The 19,574-nt window shown below is 38.8% G+C and overlaps 1 protein-coding gene across 1 annotated transcript in view; it reads left to right on the top strand.

Moving 5' to 3' along the window:
• The window catches only part of Glut1 (Glucose transporter 1), a 391,116-nt gene that overhangs the window by 154,722 nt on the left and 216,820 nt on the right, over positions 1-19,574 (top strand). Inside the window, exon 2 of the mRNA XM_071590166.1 lies at positions 10,221-10,259. The gene's annotated coding sequence lies outside the window, so the exon portion shown is untranslated. The remainder of the gene's footprint in view (positions 1-10,220; positions 10,260-19,574) is intronic.

Raw genomic sequence — 19,574 nt, forward strand, 5'->3', positions numbered from 1 at the left:
GGAAGGATTTCAATGACCGAAACGGAGAAGCAATCGTCAAAAGATTGACTGTGGGAAGCAGTGTGAGTAGGGATGGGATAATTAAGAAAGGTGGGAGATGTGGTGGAATATCGGTGGTTATTCATGCGGAGGGAAAGTGCGGTCGTACATTCGCCCACATAGAAGGCAGGGCAGAAGTAACAGGAGAGGCGATATATAATATTTTTTTAGGTACAGGTGGCGAGTGGTTGGGAGTTGGTAATGAGTGAGGGGGAGGTTCTTAAAAGATAACAAAATTTGCAGCGTGGGCGGTTGCATGGTGCGGATAGGGGCGGGGGAGAGACGGGGGTGCTTGCAGTTGGTTTTGTGGACTTGAAGATGTCTCGCAAGTTCGACGGGCGTTTAAACGAAGCAGAGGGACAATGTGGGAATAAAAGTGATGTGGACTGAGTGTTATTAATAATTGGGAAGAGGTCACGGATTAAATGTTTAATTTTGTGTGTTCCAGGGAAGAAAGTGGTGATAAGATTAGGGCATTTTGGGCGGTTTGGTTTGGGGAGGGGAGTGTATTGGGTTGACGGTTTGAGGATTTTATTATTTAGTAGTTTTTCAGGGTACCCACATTTTCTGAGAGAGTAATGTAGTTGGTACAAGTATTTCTGTTGGGAGGGGGTGTTGTTGCAGAGACGGAAACCACGATATTTAAATCATCGAGGGGGCCTCCACGAGGCGATCGATTAGCTTAACCATCTGCTGTATCGCAAACTCCGAGCCCACCTCATTCTAAGGCCGTGAATGTATGAATGGTGGTTGTTCACGTGGTAAACTCATCATCATCATTGACAAATGACGCCATCAAGAAAGTCGATGTCGCCAACCTTTGATGACGTTGTCGAGAATGGTTGTCTTCGTCGCACGTAACAATAGTTCACGTTCCTCCTTTGCAGAAGGCGTGGAGTGGCTAACCAAATGGTCCTCTCCCTTCATCTCTCACTCGCTCCACAGATTCTGATGGTGTATTATTCCTCCTAAATTGTTACTCCCTGTATGGCAACCACCACTGCCCACAGAAAAGAAAGCGCTCCCTGCCCCTCACATCGGTAACCAGCCGTCGCAACTTAGGTACGGACATTACTTTAAAGGTATATGCGAAAAATTTCACTGTTCAAAATTATTCGTATAGGAATGGGATTCAAACCCGTATCCCTGAATTTACGGCTAGGTGCTTTAGTTTATCAATTTATCTTCATAAATTGTGGATTTCCGATAGCTTTGTAGGAACAAACGAATAACCATACATGCTACAAATTAATCATAGTCGGAGTCGCATTGTACTACCATCTAAGAGGTTTAAGCCATTATTTAAAAACAAAAGTTTTATGTTTCTCCAGGAAAAATGCAAAAAGACTGCTAGAAATACCGTGATAATAACTTAGGCAGTATATCATTGGTGTATATGCCAGAAGGCGAGGAATTTCAGTGGTTGATTTTGCTGTCGTAACTGTTGTTGCAGCATCTCCCATAGTTTCTTTGAATGTAACTTCTTATGCTTCTACAGGACCTGTCTCAAAATAAGTAGATCGATTTAGGCGTTATCCACAAAGATTTTGCTCCCCATGGATAGACAGTGAGCAGTAGTTTTTACTTGGAAGTCCTCATAAGGCCATGAAAAAGAGTAAAACGCCTCGGAAAGAGATCTTGGCCAAATAGAGACTTCACCACGGCAACGCGAAGTTCCACACTACCTTCCTCTCGACCAAGTAACTGGCCAAGCATAAGGTGAAAACGCTACCCCAGCCATCCTACAACCCCGATGTGGCACCGTTGGACTTTTTTTTGTCCCTAAGACTAAAATTGAGCTTGAAAGGAAACCATTTTAGAATAATGGAAAATGTCAAAGAGGCTATAACGGGGTGTCTGAGCGAGGTTCCCGTCGATGACTTTCAGAAAACGTACCATGAATGACAGAGGCACTAGAATCAATGTGCCGGCGTACAAGAGCGCAATTGAAAAAATATTAGTAATTTTTTCTTTGAACTGCGAAAAAATTTCCCTAGATTCATTCTACTTATTTTTTAAACATTCCGTAAGTCGTCACTTTAAAGATGAATCCATAGTTTATCATTAAAATAAGATTTTTCGATTTTTTCCACCACCGAGTCATTTTTTGCGGCGAGTTTTGGTTTCAAAGTGGCAGTTTGAAAAGTCAGTGAAACCGATGCCTGTTGAGATGAATGATCGCGGGAGCGGTTCGAAAAACTTGATTAATCTGTGAACAATCACGGAGACTTTAAAAGAATATTCAGTTGCAGTATACGACGTGTTCAAGCTTTATTCTCAGCGAGATATGATTGATGACAATAGGTGCAATATGGCCTTCAAAAGGACAAGTTGGGTGATGAAACTGATGCATCGAATCCTGGGGCTAGTTAAATACTTAAAAAGTGGTGTGTGAAATTTTTAAGACATAAATACTCCTAACTGGATTAACTTCACTACTTCAGGCCTCACGTTGAGAAAGTTTGAAATGTCCGTTAAAAGAGAAAATTTTCAACATTCAACAGAAAATATCCAAATTCTCTTTCCTTGAAACTGTGCAATTGCTCGTTTTAAATGGATATCGAAGAGAAGTTTGGAGTGAGCATAGAGCCTACATTTTAACTTGAAATAGCAAACGAAGGGCAGTATGGCTCTCATATGACCAGAGTGGGAGCGAAGGTTGTGAAGTGGTGACCAAGAATACTCTCGTGAACATTCATTCCTCTCTAGCCCCTGGCCACCGGATGCGCAAAACAGAAGGGGAAATAGAGCAAATGCCTTTCGTGATTCTCAAACAGAAGACGCCCGCCCGCCGTTCCTACTGAAACGGGCGCATCCGGCAGGCTCCCGGCCATTTCTCCACCCTCGACGTAGGAGCACCCCTGACCGTAAACCATAGCCTCTCATTTGACAGAGAGTAATCCACCATAAAGCGAGGCGAGTAATGCCTGCCACTTCGCCTCCTGAGAGAGCGCAAGGCCTTCCCTCTGCACGCCTCCCCGAATCCTTCAACGAGCGCATTTGTGTGTGTGTGTATTAGAGTCTAAGGCGTCTGTTCCTCCGCCACAATCCAAAATCACGTTGTCGCTCCGAGGACCTCACGTTGCAGCACACAAGGAATTGAGGGAGAGATATGTCTCTTAAAAAAAGTTACGTAAAAATTGAAGGGAAAATATTATTCTGCATGTAAATACCCCAAGATAAATTTTAACCGATTGACAGAATAATTAATTTTTCAAGCATGGTGCTTTAGCCATATTTTAACTATCTCTCACACCTTTGAATAAATCATTTCTTTAATTGAGAAGTATTTAACGAAGAGTATAACTCAGGGCAATCCCGCATCTTTCTGAATCCTGATCATTCAGGTAAGAGCATGAGCGTTGAGATATAGGCGTTGAGGAGTATGGGAAGGATTAGATAATAGAGATCGATAGAGAACACTGCAGGCGTTTTGAGTGGAGGACTAACGACGAAGTTTCAAATATGGTGGGAAAAGACAGGACGTCACTTGGGAATCCCTAATACAGGAGAAAGAGTAGATGGATGAAATATTGAGTATTTGTGTGATACTAAAGGCCATGACGGAAGGGAGATTGTTGGGTAGGTGAGATAGAGAGAGGAAGAGATTAATTGACTTTTTAGACGGCATGAAGGCAGGCGGAAATACGAAGAACCGAGTACGAAAATAATGGTGACCGGAAAACCAGAGGAAATTCACGTGATACGTAAAACATAATAGTCGCGGGATTATCCCAAACCTACCCTTAATGGGTGTAAGTATAAAACACGTTGTATGAATGAAAACTAGGGCATCAACGGAAAATATTTTGATAAAATATCGCAACGTTTGCAAAGTTTTTATTGGTTGCTATGCCGCAGGGTCGCGTCTCACCCTTCAAAAACATCCTATATCCACTCGTAGAGCGCACTCGGTTGGAGCCTGTAATCGCCTGGAGCAAGAACGGTTGATACGTGTTGTGATGAGAATTGGAGTGATATTCCCTACGTATACCTACAATGAAATCCTTATCATGATATTCTACCGGGATAATTATCAACAGAAACTATCAAGGTACATTTTTATGAATACAGGACCCAAGTACAACTCTACCAGGATTATAATCTGAAATAAAAGATGCTTACCTGTGATCGTGAATATCACGTTATTATAGTTGTGTAGTCAGCCAAGTATCAGATTGAAATTCTGATAAAGATTATTCATATATTTATTGAAACGATTAAAGAACAAAGGTAAAGTGCATTATATTATAGTGATGTGAAAACTTTTTTTCGTCGGCCATTTCTTTTGGAAATGCTTCAGATTTATCCAGATTCACGTAATAAGTGGCTGGGTGATGAAACTGACAAAAGATCTACTTAATGGAGCACGAGAGGGATGTTTTGGTAAAATTCGCATTGAGCAGTAGAGGGTTATTTTTTCATGCTTCGGGTGATTATCAGAGGCACATTTGAAGTTCATTTCTTTTGAGACACCTTTCTCTTTTTCTCTCATTTTCTCGCTTTTTATCCAGTACGCTTCGTTTAGATGGCCCTCATACATAATCACATGTCCTAAGATTGATGCCAAAATTTTATGGTGTCGCACGAAGGAAAGAATTTGTTCACGTTCTTATTTCGTTTGCTTATGAAATCCGTCCATTTGTTGGAATAGTAATGGGAAGTGTGCGGACGAAGTGAAATCCATCATTACTGCATAAACACGTCATCACCACTCCGATTTCCTCTGCATCCTTAATATTCCGAATATATTTTAGATAGAACCGACAGGACTAGACACATTACACCAGAGGGACAAATTTCTCCCATCCAATCTGACCGTTGATCAATTTACTGAATATTCTATTCCTTCAACCTCTAATGTGTCCCTTACTCTGCAGGTCAACTCGCCCTCAATTTTTGTAATTGGGTACTTCCGTATAGTGATGATTATTTCCATACCGGTTTTATGGCCACACACGTTTTAGATTTCCCTGTTCTATGATTTTTCAAAAATGAACTGAAACGCTTCAGCTGAAGTTAATTCTTTCGGCCATATTTTATCCATTAAGTAGTGCCATATACTGCGTACATCTACTGTGTAAAAATTGACGTGCATAAACATTAAATTATTCTTCTATTTAGGAACAAAATCCCTCATCCTTTTCAGACCATCACACGTCCCTACCTTATGCACTTGTTATTAATCTACGGGGAATATTTCTTCTGGTTGATTAATAACACATCTCGGTAATTTTCCATTCAGGGGTAATTTGTAATCATATCATTGGATAGGCTTCAGCAATTGCTGCTTTGGCGTTTAAACGATGGCATGCGATCGACTGTTGAAAGAATAAAAATCACATTGTCGAAGTTAATCGACTCTGACCGAGTATTTCGTCAGGTTAGTCACTATCGATTACTCTGATAAGTAGGAAAAACATTAAAATTTATATTTTTATCATTTTTTACACTTTTAACATTTGATAAAAATTTAACATTTACAAATTTAAAAAAAATAAAATTAATTTTAATTAACTACTAAGTATCTGACAGTCAATTAGATTAATTGAAATAAACCCAATCGTACTCCTACATGTGGCATGGATCCGGTTTTTTCTAATATTACAGGTGATCGCGATAGTACGGTTACCAATGTACAGGCTTTCCACCGAGAGGGCTCAGGTTCAAATCCTGATGGCAACAAATATTTTTCAGTGGGATCCCGATCCCTATTTGAAGTGCTTTGTGGAGAGCACTTTGAGTGATGTCCGTCGGATGGGACGTTAAACTGCGGACCCCTTGGCGCATTTCAACAAGAGTAGGTTAATCCCGACGCCGGGATTCTCTCCACCCTTCTCTTGCCATCAATATCTAGTGGCGCAAATGACCTTAGCTGTCGTTCGCCTTCCATAAAACCTACTACTATTAATAAATACAATATTAAAATAATTTCGTTGGCTTTCTTACGCTTTTTTTCTCATAATTTCCTTATGTATATATTTCTCAAAAGTTCTGCTGCCAAGACATTGATTTATATTTAAATTGTAGAGCGCAGGAAACGGTTAAAGATCTACGGGTCCGAAACGACATACTCTAGGCAATAGAATAAGATTAGATTTGAATAATTTTCAGTCGTTGGCGTAGAGGATGGAAAAAGGGAATTGGTTGAAAGAAAAAAATACAATGAACTTGCAATCCAATGCATGCATGGTAATTTATGGTTAGGAGAAAAAATTAATAGGAAAAATTCAAAGGAATCTGGACAAACAGATGCAGGAGTTACTAAGAGGCAATGGAATGTTGAAAATTTTGAATGAGGGGAGAATGTTTGGTAAGCGAGATAGGCGGAGGAAATAAAAACACGTCTTAGATGGAATGAAGGGAGACAGAAAGTGTATGGAGTTAATGGTTACTATATTATAGAGCCGAGTATTTTTTTTTGTTTTAGGCAGGACGTTGAAAAATAGGATTGATGGATATTTCCGCAGGCTCTAATTTGTGAAAAAGTCCATTTAAAAAAATGAGTTTTGCACTTTTTCACTTTGCATCGCAATGTGAAACGTATTTTACCTTAGTACTTTGTCATCGGGTACTTTCCGGAATTAATTTAAACATAGCATATTAACGTCAGACCGTGTTGTAACCTGTAATAAAAGTATGGTGGAAGATTACAAATCTAAGTTATGTATTTAGTGTAGCAGTGCTTAGTTTCTGCATCTATCAAAAAATTACCTTGCTGATTAAAAATTCTTACCATTTTAAAAATTTAGATGAATTTTCTAAAGAAAGCCTTCAAATTATGGCTAGGGTTTATGAAGACTAGAATAGAATATTTTTAATATCTAGCTTCCATTCTATTATGTTTTACAATTTTTTTGATTTTACCTAACAAGGTAGTTCTCCTATCATCTTTCTTCCCTTCCTTCCTGCTTTGCACATGCCAACTTCTCGATCTACCTTCTTCGTCTCATATTTTTTGCTCCTTCGCCGAGTTAAAATTGCTTCCTTTATGATGTTCGTTAAATTCTCTTTTGCATCTAAACGAGAGCGTCCCCGTTATAACAGTCGCTGCCCTAGTTATTCGAATGTCACTGAGCAGGCCTCTAGGCATACCTGAAGTTCCCTTCTTTTTTCATTATGTATACTACGGATAATTATTCCATGATTCTTAGATGTTGATGATACAGTAATGCAATGAAACTCGCTGTAACATTCATTTTCAAATCTGTGCCACGATCTCATTCTTCTTATTTTAATTCAAAGATTCCAGAGTGTTTAAACCTAAAGCTGTTTGTTTAATCGAAAATTGAACTTAACCTTTTTTTCTAACTAGAACATAATCATACTTTTTACTACAAGGGCGCCGTTAAGTAAAATAGACGCATGAAATTTATTGGTTACTTTATCTTTACAAAGAGTATCGTTTATTTGAACTGCTAATGTTATTTATCCAGAAAAATCTCGATCCTCAGAGCTATGTTTTTTTCAGCGCTCTCAGTAATCTTTACACTTATAGTAACCAAGAATAAGTTTTAAAGTCGATAATTATTCAAAATCAAAAACTATTTCTTAAAAACTAAAAAGATCTAATGCTTTATGTCGAGGAGCAAAAGTTGATAGAATATAAACCTTGGAACATTGGTTATGGACTTTTGTATACTAATTCATTTGAACCCTCCAAACGGTGTAAAACAATTTATCGATACCGTTGTCTCAAGGACTCACTTGTTTCATGAAACTGGTTCATAACGGAATAACTGCTATCGCTGCCTTATCTCATGGGGAGCGAAAGATTATTAATGGTTTATTGCACGCTTGGAAACATTTGGTGCATTTTACCGTAAAAAAACAGGATTGAGGAATGCCGCTTGCAGTTCAGAAATGAAAAGAGTTAAATGTATTTTCCTCAAGTTTCTCTTCTAACAATTTATGCAAGACAACTTGTTTCAGCCACCTATTTCTCAGAGCTTCGGTGACCCATCTTCTCATTTTTGCCCATTTCTCCGCAAATTTCCTCTCCTACCAGCTATATATTACCTATTTCTGGTAGAAGTGGGGTAATGTACACTTTATATATTCATGGAGTTCATGATGTTTGTAAGTTTAAAATCCTTTCTGAAATTTTTAAATAACTTCGTGTAAATAAAGCATTACTGGTGGAAAATGGGTTGAATGGAAACACTCATATCCAGTTGCACCATGCGTCCATTTGGCAGAAATTTAAATTGATAAAAATTATAACATGAAATGGAAGGAATTTAAGCATAGGAGCGAATTATATGCAATGAATTCGAATAGTTTCCATCGGATAGTTTTCAAATATACTTGTGTATAGAAAATGTCATCCCATTTGGGTTTTAAAAGGAGAGACTGTACCCAAGAGCAGAGCACCGGGTGATATTAGAAGAAATATAATGGGTAAAGGAGAAGGAAGGTGTGGATCACACATATTTTACTTACACTTGATCCCTATCCTCACGTATGGTTTTGACAAATGGGTGGGCACGTGTTCTCATCGACGATTTTGATTATCATTGGGAGTGATGGAAGTCTAGGAGATTGGCAAAGGGGAAATAAATGCAAGTCCCGGAGAAGTACAAGGGTTACGTTGTGTAAGTGCCCAGCGTGTACGTATATACATATAAATACAAACACAAATCCATACAATAAGTATAATAATGCCTTGGAATGCCGGTAGAATGCCCGTACAGTTGTCGTAGAATGGTATAAAGACATAGGTACTCAAAGGCTGGTAGCCTGACATAACTTCTATTTTAATGCTTTTAATTGTCAACGCAGCAATGCATTAGCCTGCAAAACAGTCACGTCTAATCAATGGTTATTTAATCTAATCCAGACCTAAACTTTCTTCAATCAGGTCCGCAAAAGACAATCCGGTAACCGTATGAATGGATTAGTAAAATGATAGAAGTCCATTTGATATTTAAGATGAGGAAGCTTTACTGCCGCATTGCAAGAATAAAGGACACATTCGATATTTTATTTTTTTACCATTGGTGGGTGCACAATATTGAAACATTTCATTGATGAAAGTTACGTTGAAGTCCCAACGTCGTACAGATTACTGTATAGGAATATATATAATAATATAAGAAAATGGAGAAAAGGGCTGTAAAATTAATCTATAGCACCGCCCCCGAAAGAGACAACACGGCCAAATGGCAAAGATTTCTTTTTTTAGGAAAGCTGTCCCTGAAAGTCACCAGTAGGATACCAAGGGATAGATTCATACCCGCCTTTTACAATAAAACAAATTTAAAAAACCTAATAACCAACGGAAAGGAAAAAATCCCAGATCTAGAGAAGAGTGGAGTATACAAACTCTCCTGTGAGTGCTCAGCCGTTTACGTGGGGCAAACGGGAAGGAAATTCAAGGAAAGGCTCAAGGAACACCAAGCCTCCTTCAGAAACAAGAATGGTGCGTCCCAATTTTCGAAACATCTTTTGGATAACGGACATTCTAGTGATTTTAAGCTGGAAATTGTGCATGTGGAAAGAAAAGGACCCCGGATGGACGCGCTCGAACAGATGGAGATCATCAAGAGTGAAAGGACCAAGTGCAAAGTAGTTAATGAAGTATTATACACCTTCAGATCTCCTCTCCTCGATCTTTCACTCCCACATCAACCGTTTCCCTCCAACAGCCCCGAGAACAAGGGGGACCCCCCTCCCGTTCTCCTTCCTCTTTCTACCTGCCTGCCCAAAGGACTAACCGTCCCCACCCTCTCTCCGACCAAATTACACCCCGTAATCCCTCCCCCCCCTAGCCATACTGACCAATAACTCTGTCTCTTACTCCTTCACCTCATATTTTCAAGCATTGCAATGGTATATATATGTGTGTATATTTCTGTAAAAATTACCTGATGATGACGATCCTCGTCGAAACCCGGTCGTAAAAATAAAAGTTTGTGTGGAAAAATTAAGTAATTCTTATTCATTAGTCGTACAGATTCTTTTTCATAGGTATTCTTCTGCATGTCTTTTGATGAAGAGAGCTAATTGGTTTTGTCATATGATGATTTTCTCTGGTGAACTCCTTAGAAAAAGTGTGAGACAATATTTTGAGAATCTATTTAATAAAATGTATCATGATGGAATTGTTTCACTTTTAAATTGAACATTTTAACTCAATTCTTTAGGAGATGATTAATTTGTTGTGAACTTTATTTTTTCAGGTTATACGAAGAATGTCACTCAGAAAATGGACCACATAGGTGAGTAAACTTAAGTTTTCTTTTCCTAGTCCCACCATAATCCCTACACCTATGATTGATCTGCAAAGCTTATTTTTGTGTAAAGTCTCCGAGTCCAACGTTAAAAATGCTGCTCAAACATCACTACGTGCGAAATCCCATTGCGTCTCATTGTCCCTCAACCGATGCATCGAATGCACATTCGGCCCGTAGGACCAGCCATTTGATCTTAATTGTCGATCACATGTCGACTGTTTGCGTTCGTTTAAACGTTAACCTGTGAGGATGCGCTTGCAGCTGTTCGCTTGTTCATGCATACGGGGGTGGATTTTGTTTTGGCGAGCGAATGTAAGTATGAATGCGTGCGTGCAAATAATTTGTAGGAGTTTGATTGCATTTATTCGTATGAGTGTGCGTGTGTGCACACGAGTACGTGCGTGCGGGTGCGTCTCTGTGCAAATGAATGGGCGTGCGTGCGTGCGCACTTGTGTGTCATCGAGACCTCAGATTCTCAGATGAATCCGGCTCTCGGTTGTCATCAGTGTAGTGTGTAATCACTCTGGAGTGTGCTGTGCGGCACAGTTCGAAGCACTGAACCCTGCGGCGGTGTCCTTAGCCATTCATACCCTGGTGCTGGTCATTCCTCTCTCTCTCTCTCTCCTTCCACGCACGCGTGTGCATACATGTCATCAGGATCATATCTGTGGGATGCCCGTAACTGTCTAGCATACAGTCACGGAGCCTTGGGTTTGGCTGGTTGCTCGTGTTAGGCACCCAACCATACATATATAGTATGTTCCGACTGCAGTATACTTCTTCCGTGGTGCGTAACATTTCTTTTAATAATGGAAAGATTTTACCATTAAATCAGCGAATTGCCATGGGGTCATGTGGTAAGAAGTTTTGCGTCATCGGAAATCAAGGCAACTTGAAATGTACTCTTAAATTTCAAAAATAATTAGTAGTTGGAAATAATAACAAGTCATGAATTTCCGTTCATGTCAGTGGAAGAGAGAACACTTTTACAAGAAATTCAAAGCAGTAAAAATAAGTGAGTGCAAAAGATACTGAGAGAATATGGAATGCTTAAGACAGTGATATAGGGGTAATATTTGGAAATTGAATTGGAGGAAAGGAAAGATTTTGGATTGGATCAAGGGAGGCAGAGGTTATGAAGTGCTAAATAATGAGTAGTTATAATATATTGCGAATATAAAGTTTTAAGGATATTTTTGTCACCTAGGTGATACCTTATGAGTAGAATATTGTGTAGTGCCAAGGTTCAAAAATTAGGTCACAAAACAGGTTTAAAAATTTTAAGTATTCAAATATTTTACGTAATATTTCCTGTTGTCATCGTCACGAGTTTTAGTGAGATAAGATATGGTTCAATTGAACCGCGTTCTAAATGCTATACCCTATTAATTCCCTTTGTGATCTCGCCTATCAATGTGATAAGGGTTAAAAATATGGTGGTTTCGGCGTTAGATCTTTACAATTTTTATTAATCCAGCTTGTAAAATCGTGCAAGCAATCCACGTATCCAAAGGTTTTCCCATCCAAGGTTTTCCAATAGTCATTTTACCACTTACTATGCTGGTTTAGAAGAAAATTTATAACGAATTGGGTGTATTTTAATTGTGCTTAGTTTATCCCAAAATTAAAGCCATCAGCTAAATATTCAAAAATATGAAGGCCTATACAATATAAGATCTAATTAAAGTCAGAAAAAATTTCGTTATAATGATTAATAATTAGGGGTGAACTAGCGATAGCTGAGGTCATTTGTGCTTTAACGATGAGTGCGTAGTTATTTTAGGGGCATGCTTTTCGTGGAATGTTGGGAAGGTGGAGAGAAGAATCAGACCACAGCTTCAGTCTAGCATGAAAGAAAGGCGTCGGAGGGTCCAAAATCCAAATATCCCATTCGAAAGGCAGCGTGATTTACCCGAATTAAAGTCCACATAGCGCCTCAAGAAGGGATCAGAACACCAATGAAAAATCCTATCACCGCCGGCATTCAAAACCCAATTCCTCGTGGTGGGATCCCAGTGCACCAGCCAACTCAGCAACCCTAAGTATTTCATATAGTGACAATAAAAAATATAACCTCCGTAGCTTTTTTCTTTAAAATATTACCCAAATGTTCATTTGATGAAGTTTCTTTGATGCAGCTCTTTAGATTTTTTCAAGATGCTATCTCCTTATAAACTCCAAAACCAATGTATTAAATATTCCTTGCCTATTTCCAATGTATTGCCTGTCCGGTAAAATGTGTCATATTAACTCATACCACACTTTTTGGGGAAAGTACTACATAGTAATTTTCAGTGGTACTTTTAGGTAGAAGTTGGATAAAGCAATGCAAGCACTAGTGGAAGCATTGATCCACTCTATTTCATTGTTCATCGTGACGTTGCACCCGTCCCTACCCCCTTACCGCCACGCCCACTGATCACGTGATGAGAATGAGTGAAAGCAATTCTCTCAGCCCTTCAAGTCCGGACGAGAATTTCAATGAACTCGTGTCGCCCGCGTCTTAATTAAATGACCTCGATCGCGTTGACCTCCGGGAGCTGATACCACGGGCGAACGAAGAGGGGAAGGGGTCTCTTGATCTCATTAATCCTTCGTATCCCCCAGGTCACGTGAAAATATTAATTTTTCACCGAGAACATTCAATGAGAAACGTAATTGTAGAGAATATGGTGGTGCGACGAGGGATTAGAAGTTGTTAATATGCTCGCTTCGTGGTTTTCTTAGTGACCTTAAGTTCCTTGGCCCTTCATTGTTTTGGCAGCCAACGGAACTCAACTTTTACGGCCCCGTTTATCAAGATAACGATGCGTAAGTGGCTGTCAGTGAGGTTGAACCGTCAGTAAGTGTGATGGCAAAGACCCTATGAGGACAAAGCAGGCTGGCATGCTGGACTGGCACAGACCAGCCGAAGGCGTACCAGGTATTTGAACCCGAAAACGGACCACTGAAGACATGATGGCGAGGAAGGGACCTTCTCACCCGCCTCTCCCACTTGCCCTTCACGGAGTGGGGACGGAGATAATCGTGGACTTGTTTGATATAAGGATAATTGTTTGTGTAGCTATACGTGTGCGTCCAAAAATATTTGGCCTACTTCTAGAAAACCCAGGAAATTAAATTTTGGCAAGCTGGTAGATTTTAATCGTGAAATTTGACAGATAAATTAAGAAACCCCATGCTGGGGTTTCTCATACCCTTTGGCGTGGAGACAATAGTATTCCCATAAAAATACTTGGGACAAGATAGGGAGAAATCTCAGAATTACATGCAGAAGACATGTGCTGCTTTTGATATTTAAACGATTGTATGTAAACTTGTGGAAATGGTAAATGTGTTTTACACAGGAAGTTCAGAATGTATTGAAAGTCTAAAAATGATTTGTTCTTTTTTAGCGCTTGTCCTCGAGAACATGACATGAAGCGGAAAATTGCTTGTATTTTTTATCGGTATCAATTATTGGCAATATCCGCCCGAAATTACGTGCTGCATTGTCATGTACCTCAAACCACGGATGGTGTACATACGCAGTCCATACGTTGGAAACGGTTATGTTCCGCTCCAGAATCCATGTGTGCTCGCAAAAGTGTGTCGACGCTCAATGAATTTACTTCACAGAATTTTGAGGTATTGTAGCAATATCTAACATACTCGTAAATCTATTTTTCCGAAATCTCTCCCGATAGTTTTTATACAAACATTGTATGCCCCACCCAGTAGAGATCATGAGTGAGAGTAGCGCTTAAGTATTTCATGGTAATTTCTATTTGGTATTTCTGATGCAGTAAGCGTTCAGGAGGGAACTACTCCAAAAATCATCACATTTTTTATTTAATTATGATATGTAGAGTCGCACCAGCATTACATTGGATTGAGGTCATCTGCTTAAGCTGCTAAATCTCCAGAACTATGGATACATCTAAGTTACTGCATCGTAGGAAAATAAATGTATCTTATTACTAACCTTGGAGTTAATGTCGTTGACGTAAAGAAAAATTAAAAGAGGTCCCGTAACATTTTTCGTGAGTAGCACTGAGGTGGCTTATACTGCTATAGATCTAACACCAGCTACACCTAAGCTGTGTGATATTACTGGGATCAGAACTTTTTGCGGATCGATGGACAGAACAGGAAAATTCCTCCTATCCTATTCTGTACCATTTATACACCGCTGGGCTTAGTTCTGATAAATTCTACAATCATAAATCAAAAGCAATCTTCTGATTAGTTTTGATTTGCTCTGATTGGCTCTGGTTACTTATTCATCTCATCTTGTCATTTTTAACGCCTGCGTATAGTGAGAATACTTTTTTTTGGCATTGTAACGTTTCTTTGAGTCTACCTATCCAAAACGTTTTCTCGTATCCACAAACGTGATGAAAATTTGCTCTTTCTCACTTCCCTGATGACGAAGCTTTTGAACCGAAAAAGCTCTCATACACCATATTTCCCTTGAACTCCATAGAGCGTGTGTACATTAATTTCCTTATTTTTTTTCATTCATGTGAAGATGATTCTTTTCAAAATATCGTCAAGGTTTTTTGTCAAGTGTCTACATTTACATGACACAGGGCAAGGTCATTGACGTGGAGTGAGACAGGGCACGCGTTCATTGTGCACGTAGAGTTGCGGTAACGAACCGCGCGTGTATTACTGGTAGTTGTAGAAAAAATTCTGATATATGAGGAAATGAAAAATTTTACATCAAATTTGTGGAGAAGAGACCACTGTCATTAGTAGGGAGATTTTTATTACTAGGACAAAAACTCTCTCCATCAATGAGAGCTTTTGAGTATAATAAAGATGAAAAAAGGAATAAGAACTGGCAAGGGACAAAAGATAACGTTTTATACACGTTTTACTTTTTCTCTCTCTTTCCGTGGAAAAGTTTCAGCTTAATTTTTTTGGAAATTCATTGGCATTTCATTTTTTAATTATATATTACTCACAGATTAAAAAAATTGTTCTTCCCAAGGTTTTCTCACTTCAGTAATGTTTTCAATACTTCCTTTGGCCTTCCGTATGACCAAGTCCTAAAAAGCTGCCTCAAAATCGGCTTTCAGCGTCTCAGTTTCTCATTTATACCCTTCATCAATAGTGTATTTATGTTCACATACCTCTGCGCTGCGTTATTTACCACTTTAGGGCCGCTCCAAGGACTCTTTCTATACTTTATCCTTCAATTAAAATTTTACCGTTCTCATCCCGAATCGCATTGCATCATGGTTTATTCCGCTGAAAAGGTTTCTCATTCTCCTCTGAGCTGTTTCAATATATCCCTGCACGGAATTGTTTTGTACTTCCTCATATAAATTATTCATTCGCTCCTCCCTAACTTTCTTGCCTTCCGGCTAATCGCATTTCTTATCTTTTTATGCTTCCACCGCCTTCAGTCCTTGCGTTCATTTATTTTTTCTCTCTTCCATTAATCTCTCTCCTCTGTGACCCCGTGCTTCCCCTTGATGGCTTTCTTTCTACTTACGGTTTCCCTTGCAACTTTAAGTAGTCCACTTTTAATATTCTGTCATATTTTCTCTTTATTCTCCCATCTTGTCTCGTTATTCCATGACTGCTTCCCTTTAAGGCTAGCCATGGTTGAGTTCTTTTCCATTTTTTCTCATGATACGTCTTCATTGTATCTTATTTTCTTCGTAGTCTTTTATTTGAACTGATGATTATTATTGTTATAAATTTTCTGTCATGTACAACGTATGCTCCTGGATATCTGTTGAAAAATCTTATTTCTTTCAATAAATATCATAAAGGATGCAACTGCTTAGTTAAATTTGACACCATGTTCTACTTTCAGCCTTCTTTTCACGTGAAGGCATTTACAAAGTTTTATTAGTATTAGTAGTATTCTAGTCAAAAATGGTTTAAATTGTTTGCAGTGCACCTGCACAGCTTTCTATTTCTACATGCTGCACTGCAAACCATCCATCAGGTGAGTGGCAGTGTGATTCAATCTAGGCTTGTAGCATAAAAAAACAAGTTTTTCTTAATTTATTGTGAAAATATCTCCTGTGTGTGTATATATGTGTATGTATATATGTATATATATACATACATACACACACATATATACACAAATGTGTGTATATATATATATATATATATATATATATATATATATATATATATATATATATATATATATATATACACACACATTCAAACACGAAATCCCGCCAAACGGCGAATAAATACGCAATTATATAGAAACAGATATAAGGAAAAGGGATAGGAACACACATAAAGGACGAACACAATAGAGGTGGGAAAGGTGGAATCGAACGGATCACAAGAGTAAAATTATTTTCTTGACCGGGACTCGAACACCGGATCTTTCCACTTGCCGGGTGGATGCTCTTAACCACTTGAGCTATCGAGAAAACGTAATCTGACCTGAGATCCGTGGATCTAATATGTCGTCAAGCGCCCCGATTCTTTAGCCAAGTCTCTATTGTGTTCGTCCTGTGTGTGTGTTCCTATCCCTTTTCCTTATATCTGTTTCTATATAATTGAATATATATATGGGTCGCGGTAGTCCAGTGGGTAGAGCGTTGGACTGCTGATCGGAGGGTCCCGGGTTCGATTCCCGGGCAAGGCACTCTGGGCATCTGCAGCTCCACACAAGCTAAAGTGATTTTTCGGGTACCAGGTCTTCCTGGGAAACCATAACCGGCACAGGAAAGGAACTGGCCCCCCTACCCTGATGTATGAATTCCACACGCCGTATAGGGCTTAGTACTGGGTGAACTCTGCCATCACCAACCAAACCGACCTTCCGGTTGATTACTGTGTTTATGGTATACATGTATATGATAAGAAAAATATATTTTTTTTAAATTCAGATCATGATAACTGCATTTTTCGCTTTATATCCTGCATATTCTAATTGAGATATATTTCTCTACTCATACGAGAATTGCTGTTAGGCACAAAGTTTCCCTAAACCATTTCATTAAGATTTCTCAAACTGTATTTGTTGTTTTTTTACTCCCTGATGGTTGTATTTCAGTTCCCCAAGTTCAACGCCAACAGCATCATATCAAACCCTTTTTGGTTTCTTAAATTCGTACTTAAGTATTTTAATTGTCAACGACCTCACGCATTCTTGCTCTATTTTGCATTAAAAATAGACAGATAGGATATAATCGATCTTAATTTCTCTTTAGAATGCTTAAATATTCTTTTCTAATGTAACAGGGCTTGTGGAAAAACATAAGTATATGTTGTAAAAAGATATTTCATACCCGTTTGAGCAAGAAATACATCATCGTTAGATTTAATTTAACTTGTTAGCGGTTATCTCCTTTTTTTGCGTTATTTTTTAATTGTGTGACTGATACATAATCTATTTCCAATACACGGAAAACACCATCTGATGTCGTGCAATTTTGTTGACCGTAATAGCTTCTAGGCGGCGCTTGTCATTTAAATGTCCTCTTATTAATAAACTCATATATTTAACCTCTGGTTTTATATATCCTTGCGCTTTATTAAAAACTATGACCGAGTATGATAGTTGCAGTTTATTTTACCAGAGGAGGATGAATCCGTTGAGGGCCCATTATGTGGTATATACCAACGCCAGTATTTTCTTGAATATCAAATGAACGAATGGAGATATGATGTTGATTCAGTTGAAGTATTCGTCGAAATTTTATGCATGTGTATGCATAGCAGGGATTAGAATATATTTATAAAAAGATATTTCCCATGAGCTGTCCCCTTATAAAGACGAACACAAATGATACGGGCTTTGGGACTCGAAAACGATGGTAAAATATATTCAAGTTATGAGACAGAAAAAGAAGGTATGAATACACGTATTCATTTAAGAAATGTAGAAATACATGACATATCAATGCGCAGACTACAGTACTTGGATGCCAGCGTGAAAGGCACAATACCATTTAATACAATCATTTGATAAATTCGTACGCATTGTTGCATTAGCATTTCAATCAAAATGCAACGGTTTGAAATTTAGCGAAGGGACAGAAAGCCTTAAGATAAAACTTAAATGAACGTTTAAAACACCTTAAGATAGATTCCCGATAGATTTTCCGGGATTCTCTTTGTTAATAAATGGGTATCGATGCTTACTTTTTTGATCATGTGTGACTCTACGAGTAAATTACTTGGGGGAATATCGTGATAGTATAATAATAAATATAGGAAGTTGTGTATGAGGTATATTATAATTACCCTGAGTTTGTATGGCGCACGCAATCTTAGTGATAGGACAGTGAAGCATAAGCAAGCGATGAGGAGAAAAATCGGCCATATTTTTTATCTTGGCTGTTGGATACCATCAGTATCAATTGAGGATTCAGTGTGAATTTTCTGTGCTAAGGAAAGTGAATGATTTCAATTAAAACCCCTGCATTATGAAAAAAATATTTATGTATTCAAAAACGAGTGTAATTCCTGTATTGATTTTGGAACCGAGACGTCGGCCAGAATATTTAAAGCTGGCGTCATGTGGATTCTTTGTGTCAATGAAAATTTAATGAGATGAAGTAATTTCTAAACCTTTGCTTAAATGCGGAGATTTTCTCGTCGATTTTGAATTTTTAAAACGTAATAAGACACTTCATAAAGTATTGCATGTCAACCCATGAATCCATTTGTGAAGCGTGAAAGAATTAGCATAGAAGAGGGAAGAACGAAGGGTGGTGTCTGAAAAGGAAAGGGTGAGAACGAATTACTCTCCTCTTGGGATTTGTAAACTTCGAACAGAACGTTGGTTCGTTTGACTTTTGCCCATACATCTCCCTCAAAGCATTCGACCTCTAGGGAGTGAAGTTTTCCTTCCTGTGAAGCAGCGAAACCGCGGGGCAGAGATGGGTACTTCGGCGTACCCTCCAACAAACTGTATACATTCGTCAGCGAAATTGACGTCAGGCCTTCGGGAACACCTTCTCACACCCCCGTAGCCCCAGTCACTGAAGCAAAGCCAATTCATTGTGTGAGTCGAAACTTCGTGGAATCAGTGACGGATCATCATTGACATTCATCACTTCAGTGGGTTAGGGTGTCTGAAGCTGTTCAAGTCGACCTCCACCAAGCCAGCCTCTCCACTCTTCCTCAACTCTGACATTCACCTTATCATCTGTATTTTAGTTAGTAGATTACTTGACGCCAGCACTCCAAGCCTATCCTTTCTAACTTCCTAATTAACGCCTGGAGATGGGTTTGTTCCTAACTTTCCCCCATTCATTTGCTCTACGTGCTTTTCACCACGTTACTGACAGCGGGGAGGCATAAGAAAATTTTGAAGAGCTGTTATTG

The sequence above is a fragment of the Hetaerina americana genome, unplaced genomic scaffold, assembly GCF_022747635.1.
Source record: "Hetaerina americana unplaced genomic scaffold, ioHetAmer1.1.p SCAF_4, whole genome shotgun sequence".
NCBI classification, from domain to species: Eukaryota; Metazoa; Arthropoda; class Insecta; order Odonata; family Calopterygidae; genus Hetaerina; species Hetaerina americana.